Below are 16793 nucleotides of genomic sequence, written 5' to 3'. Positions count from 1 at the left end.
GACAAAAATGACAAAAATGACAAAAATGACAAAAATGACAAAAATGACAAAAATGACAAAAATGACAAAAATGACAAAAATGACAAAAATGACAAAAATGACAAAAATGACAAAAATGACAAAAATGACAAAAATGACAAAAATGACAAAAATGACAAAAATGACAAAAATGACAAAAATGACAAAAATGACAAAAATGACAAAAATGACAAAAATGACAAAAATGACAAAAATGACAGAAATGACAGAAATGACAAAAATGACAATTATGAACAAAAAGACAAAAATGACACAAAATCGACACAAAATCGACACAAAAATTTCACATAAATGACACAAAAATGACATAAAATTGTCAAAAACGGAACACAAAAAATGATACAAAAATGAAACAAAAATGACACAAAAATGGCACAAAATTGACAAGAAAATGACAAAATTGTCAAAATTGTCAAAATTGTCAAAATTTTCAAAATTGTCAAAATTGTCAAAATTGTCAAAATTGTCAAAATTGTCAAAATTGTCAAAATTGTCAAAATTGTCAAAATTGTCAAAATTGTCAAAATTGTCAAAATTGTCAAAATTGTTAAAATTGTCAAAATTGTCAAAATTGTCAAAATTGTCAAAATTGTCAAAATTGTCAAAATTGTCAAAATTGTCAAAATTGTCAAAATTGTCAAAATTGTCAAAATTGTCAAAATTGTCAAAATTGTCTAAATTGTCAAAATTGTCAAAATTGTCAAAATTGTCGAAATTGTCAAAATTATCAAAATTATCAAAATTGTCAAAATTGTCAAAATTGTCAAAATTGTCAAAATTGTCAAAATTGTCAAAATTGTCAAAATTGTCAAAATTGTCAAAATTGTCAAAATTGTCAAAATTGTCAAAATTGTCAAAATTGTCAAAATTGTCAAAATTGTCAAAATTGTCAAAATTGTCAAAATTGTCAAAATTGTCAAAATTGTCAAAATTGTCAAAATTGTCAAAATTGTCAAAATTGTCAAAATTGTCAAAATTGTCAAAATAGTCAAAATTGTCAAAATTGTCAAAATTGTCAAAATTGTCAAAATTGTCAAAATTGTCAAAATTGTCAAAATTGTCAAAATTGTCAAAATTGTCAAAATTGTCAAAATTGTCAAAATTGTCAAAATTGTCAAAATTGTCAAAATTGTCAAAATTGTCAAAATAGTCAAAATTGTCAAAATTGTCAAAATTGTCAAAATTGTCAAAATTGTCAAAATTGTCAAAATTGTCAAAATTGTCAAAATTGTCAAAATTGTCAAAATTGTCAAAATTGTCAAAACTGTCAAAATTGTCAAAATTGTCAAAATTGTCAAAATTGTCAAAATTGTCAAAATTGTCAAAATTGTCAAAATTGTCAAAATTGTCAAAATTGTCAAAATTGTCAAAATTGTCAAAATTGTCAAAATTGTCAAAATTGTCAAAATTGTCAAAATTGTCAAAATTGTCAAAATTGTCAAAATTGTCAAAATTGTCAAAATTGTCAAAATTGTCAAAATTGTCAAAATTGTCAAAATTGTCAAAATTGTCAAAATTGTCAAAATTGTCAAAATTGTCAAAATTGTCAAAATTGTCAAAATTGTCAAAATTGTCAAAATTGTCAAAATTGTCAAAATTGTCAAAATTGTCAAAATTGTCAAAACTGTCAAAATTGTCAAAATTGTCAAAATTGTCAAAATTGTCAAAATTGTCAAAATTGTCAAAATTGTCAAAATTGTCAAAATTGTCAAAATTGTCAAAATTGTCAAAATTGTCAAAATTGTCAAAATTGTCAAAATTGTCAAAATTGTCAAAATTGTCAAAATTGTCAAAATTGTCAAAATTGTCAAAATTGTCAAAATTGTCAAAATTGTCAAAATTGTCAAAATTGTCAAAATTGTCAAAATTGTCAAAATTGTCAAAATTGTCAAAATTGTCAAAATTGTCAAAATTGTCAAAATTGTCAAAATTGTCAAAATTGTCAAAATTGTCAAAATTGTCAAAATTGTCAAAATTGTCAAAATTGTCAAAATTGGCAAAATTATCAAAATTGTCAAAATTTGCAAAATTATCAAAATTGTCAAAATAATCAAAAATTACAAAAATAACAAAAATGAAAAAATCAAAAAAAAAATGACAAAAATGACAAAAATGACAAAAATGACAAAAATAACAAAAATGACAAAAATGACAAAAATGACAAAAATGACAAAAATGACAAAAATGACAAAAATGACAAAAATGACAAAAATGACAAAAATGACAAAAATGACAAAAATGACAAAAATGACAAAAATGACAAAAATGACAAAAATGACAAAAATGACAAAAATGACAAAAATGACAAAAATGACAAAAATGACAAAAATGACAAAAATGACAAAAATGACAAAAATGACAAAAATGACAAAAATGACAAAAAATGACAAAAATGACAAAAATGACAAAAATGACAAAAATGACAAAAATGACAAAAATGACAAAAATGACAAAAATGACAAAAATGACAAAATGACAAAAATGACAAAAATGACAAAAATGACAAAAATGACAAAAATGACAAAAATGACAAAAATGACAAAAATGACAAAAATGACAAAAATGACAAAAATGACAAAAATGACAAAAATGACAAAAATGACAAAAATGACAAAAATGACAAAAATGACAAAAATGACAAAAATGACAAAAATGACAAAAATGACAAAAATGACAAAAATGACAAAAATGACAAAAATGACAAAAATGACAAAAATGACAAAAATGACAAAAATGACAAAAATGACAAAAATGACAAAAATGACAAAAATGACAAAAATGACAAAAATGACAAAAATGACAAAAATGACAAAAATGACAAAAATGACAAAAATGACAAAAATGACAAAAATGACAAAAATGACAAAAATGACAAAAATGACAAAAATGACAAAAATGACAAAAATGACAAAAATGACAAAAATGACAAAAATGACAAAAATGACAAAAATGACAAAAATGACAAAAATGACAAAAATGACAAAAATGACAAAAATGACAAAAATGACAAAAATGACAAAAATGACAAAAATGACAAAAATGACAAAAATGACAAAAATGACAAAAATGACAAAAATGACAAAAATGACAAAAATGACAAAAATGACAAACATGACAAACATGACAAAAATGACAAAAATGACAAAAATGACAAAAATGACAAAAATGACAAAAATGACAAAAATGACAAAAATGACAAAAATGACAAAAATGACAAAAATGACAAAAATGACAAAAATGACAAAAATGACAAAAATGACAAAAATGACAAAAATGACAAAAATGACAAAAATGACAAAAATGACAAAAATGACAAAAATGACAAAAATGACAAAAATGACAAAAATGACAAAAATGACAAAAATGACAAAAATGACAAAAATGACAAAAATGACAAAAATGACAAAAATGACAAAAATGACAAAAATGACAAAAATGACAAAAATGACAAAAATGACAAAAATGACAAAAATGACAAAAATGACAAAAATGACAAAAATGACAAAAATGACAAAAATGACAAAAATGACAAAAATGACAAAAATGACAAAAATGACAAAAATGACAAAAATGACAAAAATGACAAAAATGACAAAAATGACAAAAATGACAAAAATGACAAAAATGACAAAAATGACAAAAATGACAAAAATGACAAAAATGACAAAAATGACAAAAATGACAAAAATGACAAAAATGACAAAAATGACAAAAATGACAAAAATGACAAAAATGACAAAAATGACAAAAATGACAAAAATGACAAAAATGACAAAAATGACAAAAATGACAAAAATGACAAAAATGACAAAAATGACAAAAATGACAAAAATGACAAAAATGACAAAAATGACAAAAATGACAAAAATGACAAAAATGACAAAAATGACAAAAATGACAAAAATGACAAAAATGACAAAAATGACAAAAATGACAAAAATGACAAAAATGACAAAAATGACAAAAATGACAAAAATGACAAAAATGACAAAAATGACAGAAATGACAGAAATGACAAAAATGACAATTATGAACAAAAAGACAAAAATGACACAAAATCAACACAAAATCGACACAAAAATTTCACATAAATGACACAAAAATGACATAAAATTGTCAAAAACGGAACACAAAAAATGATACAAAAATGAAACAAAAATGACACAAAAATGGCACAAAATTGACAAGAAAATGACAAAAATGACACAAAAATGACACAATAATGACAAAAAAATGACACAAAAATGACATACAAATGACACAAAAATGACACAAAAATGATCCAAAATGACACAAAACTTTCGCAAAAATTACACAAAAATGACAAAAAGATGACACAAAAATGACACAAAAATGACACAAAAATGACACAAAAATGACACAAAATTGATTCAAAAATGACACAAAATTGAATCAAAAATGACACACAAATTCACAATAGTGATACAAAATTGACACAAAAATGACATAAAAATGACACAAAAGTGATACAAAATTGACACAAAAATGAAACAAAAACGACACAAAAATGACACAAAAAATGACACAAAAATGGCACAAAAATGACAAAAATGACATTAAATTGACACAAAAGATACACAAAAGTGACACAAAAATGATGCAAAAATCACACTTTAATGACACATAAATTGCTTAAGATGTTACAGAAAAATGTCAAAAACGTGATACAAAAATTGACACAAAAATGATACAAAAATGACACAAAAGTGACAAAAATTACGCGAAAATAACTTCAAATTGACACATAAATCAGACTAAATTGGCCCAAAAATTACACCAAATGACCCAAAAATGAAACAAAAATAGACTTAAATACCCACGAAAGTGATGAAATAGTGACAACAAAAAGACTTAAAAAATTAACATTATCTTATATTGAACACGTCTTACTGCTCCAGAGTGCGATTGTTTACGTAACATTTCCGAAACCAAAGTGGTGGCGGGCCCCGTATTTACATACACAAATCGATGATGATGATCATTCCGGGCAAAAGTGAGTGCGAGAAAATTTATTTTACGACGTGTTTGTTCGCTTTTTATCTTGGAACTGTTTTTCCTCCCATTCCGAGGGGAGTAAGGAAAGGGTTCCTGGTAATTTGGAAATTAGCCTCTGTCGTCTCTGGTAGAAGAAAAAAGCTAGAAAAAAAATCATTTTGGCTGCGCGGTTGTTTGCGGGGAAAAATGTGGGAAATTAGGTCCATAATGCAAAAGTAAACAGTGTCAAAAATTTCTCCCGGGGATTGATTTTTCTCCTTGAAGGCTGTGGAAACTGGAAGTGGGGAAAGAGTATGGCCACTAAATTTTGGCAGGTCTGGTAGACAGTTGAATGAGATTTTTTAACGTTTTATTTGAGTGATACTTTGCAGACACACACTGGAGAGGAAATTACGATCGGTTTCACACTAAATTTTCCCGGTAGCTGCAAGGTGTGGCTGAATAAAGATTCCTTAAGGGAATTGTTCAAGAAAACAGTAACTGGGATTTGAAGATTTCTAAGTTCAATTCCTCTTGATTGTATCAGAGATTCCCAATTCTCTAAAGCCCATTTTTTAAACATCATCCAAGCAGATGGTCAACCCATCATTGTTAAAAAATGCCAAACAACAACTTTCATGTCATTCCATGTGTTACAAACCCCTTGGCTTTGGGTCTTTTTTTCTCTCTGTTGTTGTTTTTGAGATTCAACAATCATCATCAGGCACTCGTCGTATCAACCAAACAAGACAGCAAAAATGCCATTGGATACATTTGGTAGGTACCATCAAGAGAGTGAGGAAAAAAACCATCACATCATCACCCCGAAAATAATAATGCGCTATTATACGCGCACTTTGGTGGTCAAAATCGGTGTGGCTTCCACTTGAAAGATTCATGTGGGATTTATGATTTTTGTTGTTGATTTTTTCCCTTTTTTCTACCTCTTCCTACCTCGACAGATTGTTTACATTTTTTTTGGGTTTCCCATATCATCGGACCCGCAGCAAAGTAGGCGCTGATTTTTCCGTCAGGTGTTGAATCTCTCAAAACCCAATGGAAGATGACGAACCAATCGACATCCCATTGTTTGGGGCGGCCTGGCCCATCCATGGCCAACTCGATGATTGCCCCCGAACTCCCGGTTTAGAGTACCGTATGGATTACTTTTGAGACCCCTCCTGGTCACTCTCTTGTTTGAGCACACCAACGGTTTTCTCTGCTTCTTTTTTTCTCTGTAAGTCTCAAAAAGTTCCCACCGTTTAGCCGTTGAAGCTCAACTTTCGGTTAAGCCTTTATGCTAATCGGGTGAAATTCCTACCATTCCATATCCTTGAGATGCCTAAATACTAGGCAGGGAACCGAACGACAAGTGGTTCTGGTTCGATTGCCATCTTCCTCACGCCGTTGTTGTCGTCATCTTAATCGTCGCCGTTGACTTTTCTTCGGGAAGTCATATGAAAACAAGCAAGCAGGTGCCCCATCGACTTACAAGCAAGACCTTCACGGTCTCAAAGACAACGATTCGAATCGCTCTCTTCTCCCAGCGCTTCCTGCGAGAGAAAAACGGTCGTCTCCCCAGTCTGTCTCTAGAAAGCAAAGTGTGTAGTTGAAGGCTAAATTAAATTAAAAATATCATAAAACTGACCCTTAGCCGAGTGGGATTAATAATTCATGACATGTAAGGCCACTTCCAAGTAAAATTTCCCTCTGTTCGTACGTTTATTCGGTGACTCTCGTCTTCTTCGTCGTCCGAGACCGATTAGCTTAATTCACTCTACTGGATCTGAATAATTATATCAAAATATCGTAGGACGATGAAATAATAAAAGTATCATAAACGCAGGTATCTTTGAATGAAAAAAAAAACGAATATAAGAAAAAGTTATCAACAATCCAAAATCCAAACGCAGTAAGCGTTTGTTCTTACCGTAGCGTCGTCACAGGAAAACCACGACGACGACGACTTTTCCAACTTCGATGGCCTACTGAGCAAAATTCGTTCGACCCGATACGATCTCGATTCGTGTCGTTCTAGCTAGCCGGAATAAAAACCATCCCAACCCTAATAACAGGTTCGGGACCGAAAGGGATCGCTCCCGGAAAGTTCGGCAACAATTGTCTCTTTTGTCCTCTGCCTTTTGTTTCCTTCGTTTATCACCACGTGGCCAAGGTGAGTTGATCCATCATGTGGCTTAGCTTGGTTGGACAATATTGTCGCCCTCCCTTCCAGTGCAGTGCCAGGTGAATTGGTGATCGCCCGGCAGAAACAACTAGATGCTTATCGCTCTGTTCCGTTCCGGAAAAATACACCGTGTAGCCCTGTCCACGTCGATTTGTGTCCGGGAGGTGTTGCATTTGTTTTTATCCGGTAATTGACGTGAATGAGAGAAAATGGCTTAGGGGAAGAAATCGGAAGGAATTGCCGGTGTTTCGACGGAGAGTTTTAGACATAAATCAAGAACATGATCTGTAAACAGAATTTTCGGAACTAACTATCCATATTTTTCTTGGAATTTTAAGAAAAGAAATTTAAAAAATATATTTCAGGCTTACCTTGTGGACTAGGACAAGGACTAAGACTATGACATTGAGTGCTCCAGTTTCCATTTAAATATATTTTTTATTTAAACTGGCGGTACCTACTCATTACATCCATTCAAAAGTCTTCTGAAGCTATGTATATTACAGCAATAAGTTAAAAACGAAATTAATATTTTTAATTTCTGTGGTTTATATACACCGATTAAAATTTCGGTTTTCTGTACGTACTTCCAAAAGTCTTCCCACATTTTTCCTCGAAGCCCTGATTTTTTTTTTTCTACAATTGGTGAGAAAATTTTGATCGGGATTGCAGTAGGCGTCGGTTGAAACTGTCAGACGCGTTTTTTCCGGGCTGAAAATTTTCTATTTGTAAATTTCAATAAATTTATAGTTTTTATTCAAGAAACAAGTGCGAGAAAGTTCTTTAAGTGGACAACCGGAAGGGTATGTGTGTGAGTTTGAAGCAGGTCAATAGTTTTCGTTTGGCGTTTTCCCTGGTCAACTGGACAATTTCGAGAAATTTTGAAAGGCTTTCAACAATGATTTTATTCCTGGAATATCTACACGGGAAAAAATAATTGTATGCAGAAAACCGAAGCTAGGTATTTTTAATTAATAGCTCATTTTTCATAATATGGAAAAAGATATCTTGCGATGGATTGCAATGCAAACTGAGTGCGTTAATTCGGTTATAACTTTGAGATCTTGAATCATTTTTAGGTAGGTAGCTAGGTACTTTAACGAGATTAAAGCTCAAAACTATGTTTAGATTAAAAAAAAAAAAAAGAATACTGATGTCAAAAGAAGGTATATATTTATTTCATTACATTGAACTTTAATGTGAAAGTCGATGATGTATCTAGATCCAAATTGTTATTTACATACTTTTCTAATGTTTTTTTTCCATTTTTTTCTCAATGAACAGTGATAACTTGTTAAGTTTGTACCAAATTTTAATAAATTTGCAGTTCAAATCGTAAGGTATTTCTCCAGAAATAGTTATTTTTATTTATTGAAGACATTTACACTTTTCACATATTTTCACGGGGTATTTATATTTCTGTAAATCAGCTTTCTAGGACGAAGAACTAAGTAATCAGAGCATCAAGCGTCTGCACATAACGACCGTAGAATGTCAAATCAAGAAACTGATAGAGAACAAGCGCCAAGCTTAGGAAGTTTCGGGTGAGATCTATCCTATTTTTCTTATTTTAACTGTACACATCAAACATTGCACTTCATAAACCTAACCCTACATAATCATAAGAAGTGTTTGGCAGGGATCTCCACGCTTCATCCCTCCCTTGTTCCTGTATCTTATGCGTTTTCATCACATGGTTGGCCTGGCCGTAGTGGTATCTGCAATGCATGTTCTATGTATCAGATACCATGTTGAAAAGAAAAATGTGAAACGCAAGTTTTTCATTTTCCAGGATGCATACAAGTTTTGGCCATGTTGGTGTTAGAAGAAGATTAGAAGAAGAAGAATTGGTGAGAAAATTTTGATCAAATTTGCTGAAATCCTGGATATAACAGTGATTTTATTAATTCCCTAGCAAATTTTAGTTAAGAATTTAGGCTAGATTTATCATTGTTTGTTGATAGTTGTTTTGAACATTTTTCAAAAGATTTGAGAAATAACATGTTAGTGCTAATGGGGTAGGATTTCTAAAATTAGTTCAAGAAAATTTCTTAACAAGGTTAGGTAATATGAATTGTTATTTTGCAAATGGAAAGACTAAATTTGTTCTACGTTTGGCTTAAAATCAGAAAAAATTTTCACAGATTTTTTGGATCAAATACAAAGTAACAATTGAGGTTTTTTTAACAACATACATTTTTTTCGGCAATTTTAATGCTAAGTTGTAATTCAACTATCAACGAAATTCGTATATTTGTCCAATTTGATAAAATATTTATATTTTAAAAAAAAATCTTCTGAATTAATTTATCATACAACTATACCTTTGACAAAAATAAAGTTCAACAAATCATCATTATGTGCTTATCAATAGATTTTTTTTATTTGCTTTTACCGACTTGCAATTTGTTATTGATTTTATATTTAAAAGCCTTCAAGAAAATTTAGGAAGAAGGTATTTTAAATTATTTTAAAATATTACGTTGCTGACATTCACAGTTGCGTTCAAAAAAGAATGAAATCGTATGATGGGCGATGATTAACCTGATTTTCTACCCGGCACCATTTTTGATCACGTTCATCGGTTTTGACGAAACTTGGCCTGAAATTAGATCAAACATGTTTACATCTTTGGACCAAATTTCCATTTTACGAAAATAGCTCTATCTTTGTTTCCCATCATTGTAATGACTTCAAATTCCGTAAAATGTTAGTTGGATAATTGAACTTGAAATTTTCATGAAAAAAAAAAATTAAACGAGAGAGAAATGGCAGCTTGTCAAAGTTGGAAGTGCGTGCGCAGCTTCACGCAATTTCATTCTTTTTTGAACGCAACTGTATATTGCACATATCCCTTTAGAAAAACACATTGAATGTTCCAATGTCTGGAAAAAAATTCACCAATCTGAATGATTCTGGCTGGAAGAGCAGTGAACTGTTTTTTTGCTCGACTTTGGGGACCGTTAGAAAAGCTCGAGGACACAATTTACCGGATGTGTTTGGAGGTAATTTACTTAAAAAACGAGGCACTTAAATGTTCTCTTTTTAGTTTGGCTCGAACAGTGGGATAAATCAAAACAAAAACACATGAAATACGTATTTAACCCTCCAAAGCTGTTCGGATCAATATGACCCGAGGCGCACATTTTAAACATTTTAAACATCATTTTTGAAAGGCAAAGTTTGTTCCATGAAAATAATAATCAAATTTACGACGAACACTAAAATTTGAGTTTAGAAAATCGGTTCATTGAGAAATGAAAAACAACTAAGCAACTCCAAAAGTGGAATTCATTTCTTTGAGTAACATTTTTTTTTTTATACTGGAAGATTCGAGAGAGAGGTCAAAACATCGTCGGAAAGATATATTATTGAAAATTAGAAACATCAATTAAACACTCAAATACAGCGAAGCCATCAGAAGTTATGAGTATTTTAAAAAAGAATTGTTTTTTCAGACTCCGGAAAATCCGTGCAATTTTATATTAAAATCTGGCAAAATCCAGACATTTGATTTCAAAAATTGACGAGAAATCCGGGAAATATTTGAGGGCAAATTCTGTTGAAACCCAGATATCACACAACAAAAATCAGGAAAAAAATAAAAAAAAAATTCATGAAAACTCGTCGACAGATTTTAAACCGTTTTTTTTAACTGACTTTAAGATTTTTTTAAAACTTGCTCAAAAAAATTCATTTTGGAGGCCTGAATAAAAAAAAAATACAACAGAACTTGCAATTTTTGTTTGTTTTATTTGCCGAATGAAGTGAATAAATCTCGACAAGATCCAGGCAGAACTTGACCGTTTTTCAATAAATTCCGGATAACTGGGCCGGGCCAGACTGTTCCCAAATTTGCTATTAGATAAATATCCGAAAAAACCCGGTTAAAACCGGGAAATCTGACAACCTTAGTGTAGAACCATATCGTTCAGTAGACTGTTCGCAATTACTTCACTCAGACACGCACACACATACACACTACTCGAACAGATGATTATTCCCAGAAATCATAAAATCGTATCAGAAATGATGGTTCAAGTTGTTTACAATGGTGTTGCAAATTGCAATTCCAAATGCATAATGAAAAGATCGTATAAATGTAGCCTGAAGTCAGTTTTAATCGGATATGATAAAAAGTCCGCCATGTTTGTAGATTTTGAAATGATTTTGCTCCCGTGAGGGCTTCAAGTGAGAAAATCATCGGCATGTCTTCTCTACAACAACACAGCAAAAATTATTTCCTGTAAAGTTACGCAAATGTCCTGTAATAAAAAGGAGCAGGACATTTACCGTAATTTTACAGGTCGAAAAACAAATTACGTGACATTTAATTTTTAGTGTACAACTTTCTTACAGGACATTTGCTGTAATAATAAATTAATCTTTTTTAACTTTTAAGGAAAACAATTTAAAGTTACAGATTTTGTTAATTACAGGTTATATAGTACAGTCACAAAAAATTTCTGTGAAGAAGTGCATCCAGATGGGTCAAAATCATATAGGAATTGATTAATATTGACCAATGAGAGAACAGGAAAATATTGTCGCCGGCAACGATTTGAAGGCTACGAGAACAAAATCTTGCGCTCTCTTGAATTCTTCAGATAGGTACGAATAGGGTGTCGGATGACGCTCAATAGGTGCAGTTTTCGTCGTTTTAGAAAGAAATGAAATTTATGTACGTATATGGCCTCCACTTTGGTAGGTAAATGCTGTTTTTTCAACTTTCATACGATCATTCTATAATGTACATTAAACGTATATCAAATCAGCATAAGAATATATGTAGCTACAAAAATGTTTGTTGGGTTCTCTGTTGGATGTAGGCCATTTTTCGGATGGAAGAAAAATATGTCTCGATTTGCCGACGAACTAAACAGAAGATATCATTTATTTTACATACATCATTCATTACACTTTTCCCACTCAAAGATAACGACAAGTTTACATAAAAACCACATTCAGCAAAACACTAACTTAACAACAATTGAGGGGCTAACTTGACGTACCATTTTCGATGAGATCGATCATTCTTACTTTAAAAAGAACTTCTAGAAAGAAATACAAATTTCAATATAAATTAAATCCTCATAAAACTGCCAGCCTATATTTTCATGTTAACTTTAGAACACCTGTATCCGTGATGCAAACAGCCAGTTTCAGTTTCAACTAAACTTTTTTTAGAGCTGGTATAAGGTTGATCCAAAACTGATTAGATTCGGACCCAATTGGACTGAGTTCTAAACCGTTTGACAGTTAATGGAACACGAGTGGGTTATCAGTTTGTTCCTCGGATTGGATCTAGTTTCTTTGGTCTTATTCCTATATAAATCAGACCCAAGAATAGACCACGGCTACAGGTGCTCTTACGCCTACCCTCAGCACTAGATCTTGTTTATTATGAAAATGAAACAAATCCTCAAGTAACCAAGCAACGCACTGTGGGAGATACCCAGAAAAGCAAGCGGCCAAATATATTTTCTTTTTTTTAAGAACTCGACTGTTTTTTTTACGAACGAAATAAGTTGCTCAAGACCATTTGTTAACATTTGTATGGTACAATTTTGAAATTTACGTGTATCTTTGTATAAAAAATGGGTAAAATTTTTAATCGTGTGGAAATCTGACTTTTATCTTCAAGTGATTGTTCTTCCATTTCTTTTACAATTTTGGCCAGGCACAATTTTTAGAAAAACATATGTGTCAAACAAGATCGACATCAGTTACCGGTGAGGAAGCCTATTTTCAGAAAAGGATGACCAGAAAATTCGATCAGTTCGCTTTTATGGAAACCCTCTTATAGAGAGTAGGTTCAAAAACTAACAACAACAGTACAATTCTCAAAAATGCGCAAAAACTCTTGATCGCAGCTAAACTTCTCAAGATTTGAACAAATCAGCGGGACTAAAAAATCGTACGAAAACTTTTAACTCGAATATTTTCTGATTTGCTTTATTCCATCGTGCTCTATTTTCATTGAAGCCACTTAGTAGGGGAAAACTGTACAAGACGCACCAGCGGGGTAAGATGGCCCATGTCATTCTTTCTCAAATATACACTAACCTACGGCTTCGAATGATGTTTTTCTCCATTTTTATTGTAGCAATCAAGCATTTTCATCATTCAATAGATGAAAAATTCACAAAATCTACTTTAGTTCTTAGAAACAGACGAATCAATGAAATCAGCGTGAAACTTGTTATTTTTCATAAGTAACATATAAGGTTTTATGGTAAAACAGCCTGCGCAATCTGACCAAACTACAGCTTATCGTTTTACCACTCATGTGCACTTTCGGAAGACTATTAATATTTTGTTGTATTTTATTAACTTCCTACAAATTTTATCAAAAATCAATCATATGAAAATTGGGGCAGAATGCCCACAAGACCACGTGTTTTACGCTCAAACTTTGAATGCTGTTAGCTTTTGAGAAACCCCTAATATCAAAACAAAATGCCATTCTTTTTATTTGCTGACTCCCAAATTACGATAACAATGCATAATTATAACAAATTTCGTCCTTGTTCGAGTTAAAACGGTGCACCAATATTCGATCCGAAAAAATTACCGGCCGCCATGTTTGCCGCGATATCACTATATCAGTCAACAAAATTGAATTTCGTTGCCTACTTGAAGGCGTTTTATATATAAGGATAATACAAAGTGTATTTTGAAAAGCGAAATTTTCGATGAGTTTTGCAATACTAAATGATTTTTAGCCAAAGAATGGTAGTTTACAAAAATACGATGTACATGTAATTAAACATTTAGTGTTTCAATAATTACATTCCGTATAATCTTTGTTCTATTTCTTACCACCCTTCCTGTTTGGTGCGTTTTGTCCACTAGTTTTGGCATTCTACCCCGCAGTTTGTTTTCTGACTGTTTTAGTTTTTTTACAAAAATATAGTCAAAATCGAGTTTTTATTATATTTTTTCTTTTCGATAATACGTAAATTTCATCCTTGAATCGTCGCCAACTTTCAATTTGGTTCTTAAATGATTGGTATCGCTATAAATAGCAATTATGCTTAGCTGGTGCGTTTTGTACAGTTTTACCCTAATATATTTTTAAAAACTACTTTGATCATGAGGTTTGACAGCTTTGTGTGCTACACGCTAACTTTCCGCTATCCCTTAAAGAAGTTAAATTGACCCTTTATTGAGAACTTCCACTATCTGTCAAATAAAGGATCGTTTTGTTGGATCAGTATGACCCCTTATTTCGATCAAGTTCAGAACGCTTAAATAAGGGTAATTTCCGACCTTGTCGATTGAATAGTTTTTTAAGGTCCGGTGAACTGTTCATGCAGAAAGGTTATGCTAAGATTATTATTAAAAATTTGTTTCACTTTGAGGCATTGAATCCAATCGGATTTCGCAAGAATTTAACACAGGTCAGTTTTTTGGGCCAATATACAAATGTTTTAAAAATTCAATCATGAAATTTACCCCATAAACTCATTGTCACCTTAGTATACATAGATAGTAAATTTTACATTCTGCATTGAAAGTATGAAAAACATTGTGCCACGTTTTTTTTAATATCCACCTTACCTCCTCATCTCGGTGTTCCTCAAAAGCTTTTCATCAGGATTAACTTTTAAAGAAATTTATAAGTATGCTTAAAAATGCTTAAAATGGTACTTCATATTGTTCAACATGATATCATCAATAGGGTGTCCCAAAACTGCATAACTTCTGGGAATCTGGGGGCTCACGCTTCAAATGGTTGATTAAGATGTGCAGAACAAACTTTTGTATGGGGCAGACTAAAAAAAATCATGTTTAGAGGTTCCGCAAGCGCGATCTTTAAAAAAAGTCCACTTTCAAAAGATTTGATTTTAAATAAATTCTGGGTCCAAAAATTTTCATAAAATTTATATATTTTATATTTTTTAAATTTTTTTTGAGTTAAAAACTACACGTAAAAAATACAAAATGAACCAAATTTGTATCAAAGTGTAAAACTAGCAAGCTATTTTCAAGAAAAAAAAAAATGTTGGTCCAAAAATTTTGAATTCAACTGACCAAAATGTGTACCAAGCGTAGAATATTTTTGATACCAATGCCATCAAAAGATGCGGATTTTTGTGCACTTAAACTATGCTGAACAAAACTTGTGGTTTGTATCAACGTGTGAACAGCTATTCACGATTTAATGCTTAACAAAAATCACAATTTAGGATATTTTTTATTTAATTTATCAAATTTGTCTTAATAAATACCTACTTTAAAATCAAAATACTTGCAAAAAAAGACTTTGATGGGTTGAAAAAGTCATCAGAAGGCCATATGCCGAATTTGAGCAGAATCGGACATCAGGAAGGGGTTGCACTGAATCTCAAGTGTGAAAGGGATTCTGAGACATAGTGTTCTAAAGAAGCATAAAAAACTGGTTTTCCTTCATGCATTTTTGTCTTTACCAATCGATTGTTTGATTATGTAAGTTTTATTGAAATTTCAATTAGGACTAACATTTCACCTGAAGACTGCAACTCGATTGGACTTAAAACAAAAAAGTTATGGCTGTTCAAAGATTGTATTTTGGTTACAAATTGTCCAGTAAAACGCAATGAGTAAAAAGTACTCATTGTGTGTTAAACGAAAATTTGCCACAAAAATACAATCTTGGAACAGCCATAACTTTTTTGTTTTAAGTCCAATCGAGCTGCAGTCTTCAAGTGAAATGTTAGTCTTAATTGAAATTTCAATAAAACCTTCATAATCAAGCAATCGATCTGTAAAGAGAAAAATGAATGATGAAAAACCAATTTTTTATGCTTCTTTAGAACACTATGTCTCAGAATGCCTTTCACACTTGAGATTCAGTGCAACCCCTTCCTGATGTCCGATTCTGCTCAAATTCGGCATATGGCCTTCTGATGACTTTTTCAAACCATCAAAGTCTTTTTTTGCAAGTATTTTGATTTTAAAGTAGGTATTTATTAAGACAAATTTGATAAATTAAATAAAAAATATCCTAAATTGTGATTTTTGTTAAGCATCAAATCGTGAATAGCTGTTCACACGTTGATACAAACCACATGTTTTGTTCAGCATAGTTTAAGTGCACAAAAATCCGCATCTTTTGATGGCATCGGTATCAAAAATATTCTACGCTTGGTACACATTTTGGTCAGTTGAATTCAAAATTTTTTGACCAACAATTTTTTTTCCTTGAAAATAGCTTACTAGTTTTACATTTTGATACAAATTTGGTTCATTTTGTATTTTTTACGTGTAGTTTTTAACTCAAAAAAAATTTAAAAAAATATAAAATATATAAATTTTATGAAAATTTTTTGACCCAGAATTTATTTAAAATCAAATCTTTTGAAAGTGGACTTTTTTTAAAGATCGCGCTTGCGAAACCTCTAAACATGATTTGTTTAGTCGGCCCCATACAAAAGTTTGTTCTGCACATCCTAATCCATAATTTGAAGGGTGATCCCCCAGATTCCCAGAAATTATGCAATTTTGGGACACCCTAATCATCAAGCTATTTTTGCCATAAGCAGCTTCGAAACCAAATTCAGCAAATTCATCGAAAAATTAGGGAAAAATT

The sequence above is a fragment of the Uranotaenia lowii genome, chromosome 3 (assembly GCF_029784155.1).
Source record: "Uranotaenia lowii strain MFRU-FL chromosome 3, ASM2978415v1, whole genome shotgun sequence".
NCBI classification, from domain to species: domain Eukaryota; kingdom Metazoa; phylum Arthropoda; class Insecta; order Diptera; family Culicidae; genus Uranotaenia; species Uranotaenia lowii.
Note: the sequence above shows the minus strand (reverse complement) of the source record.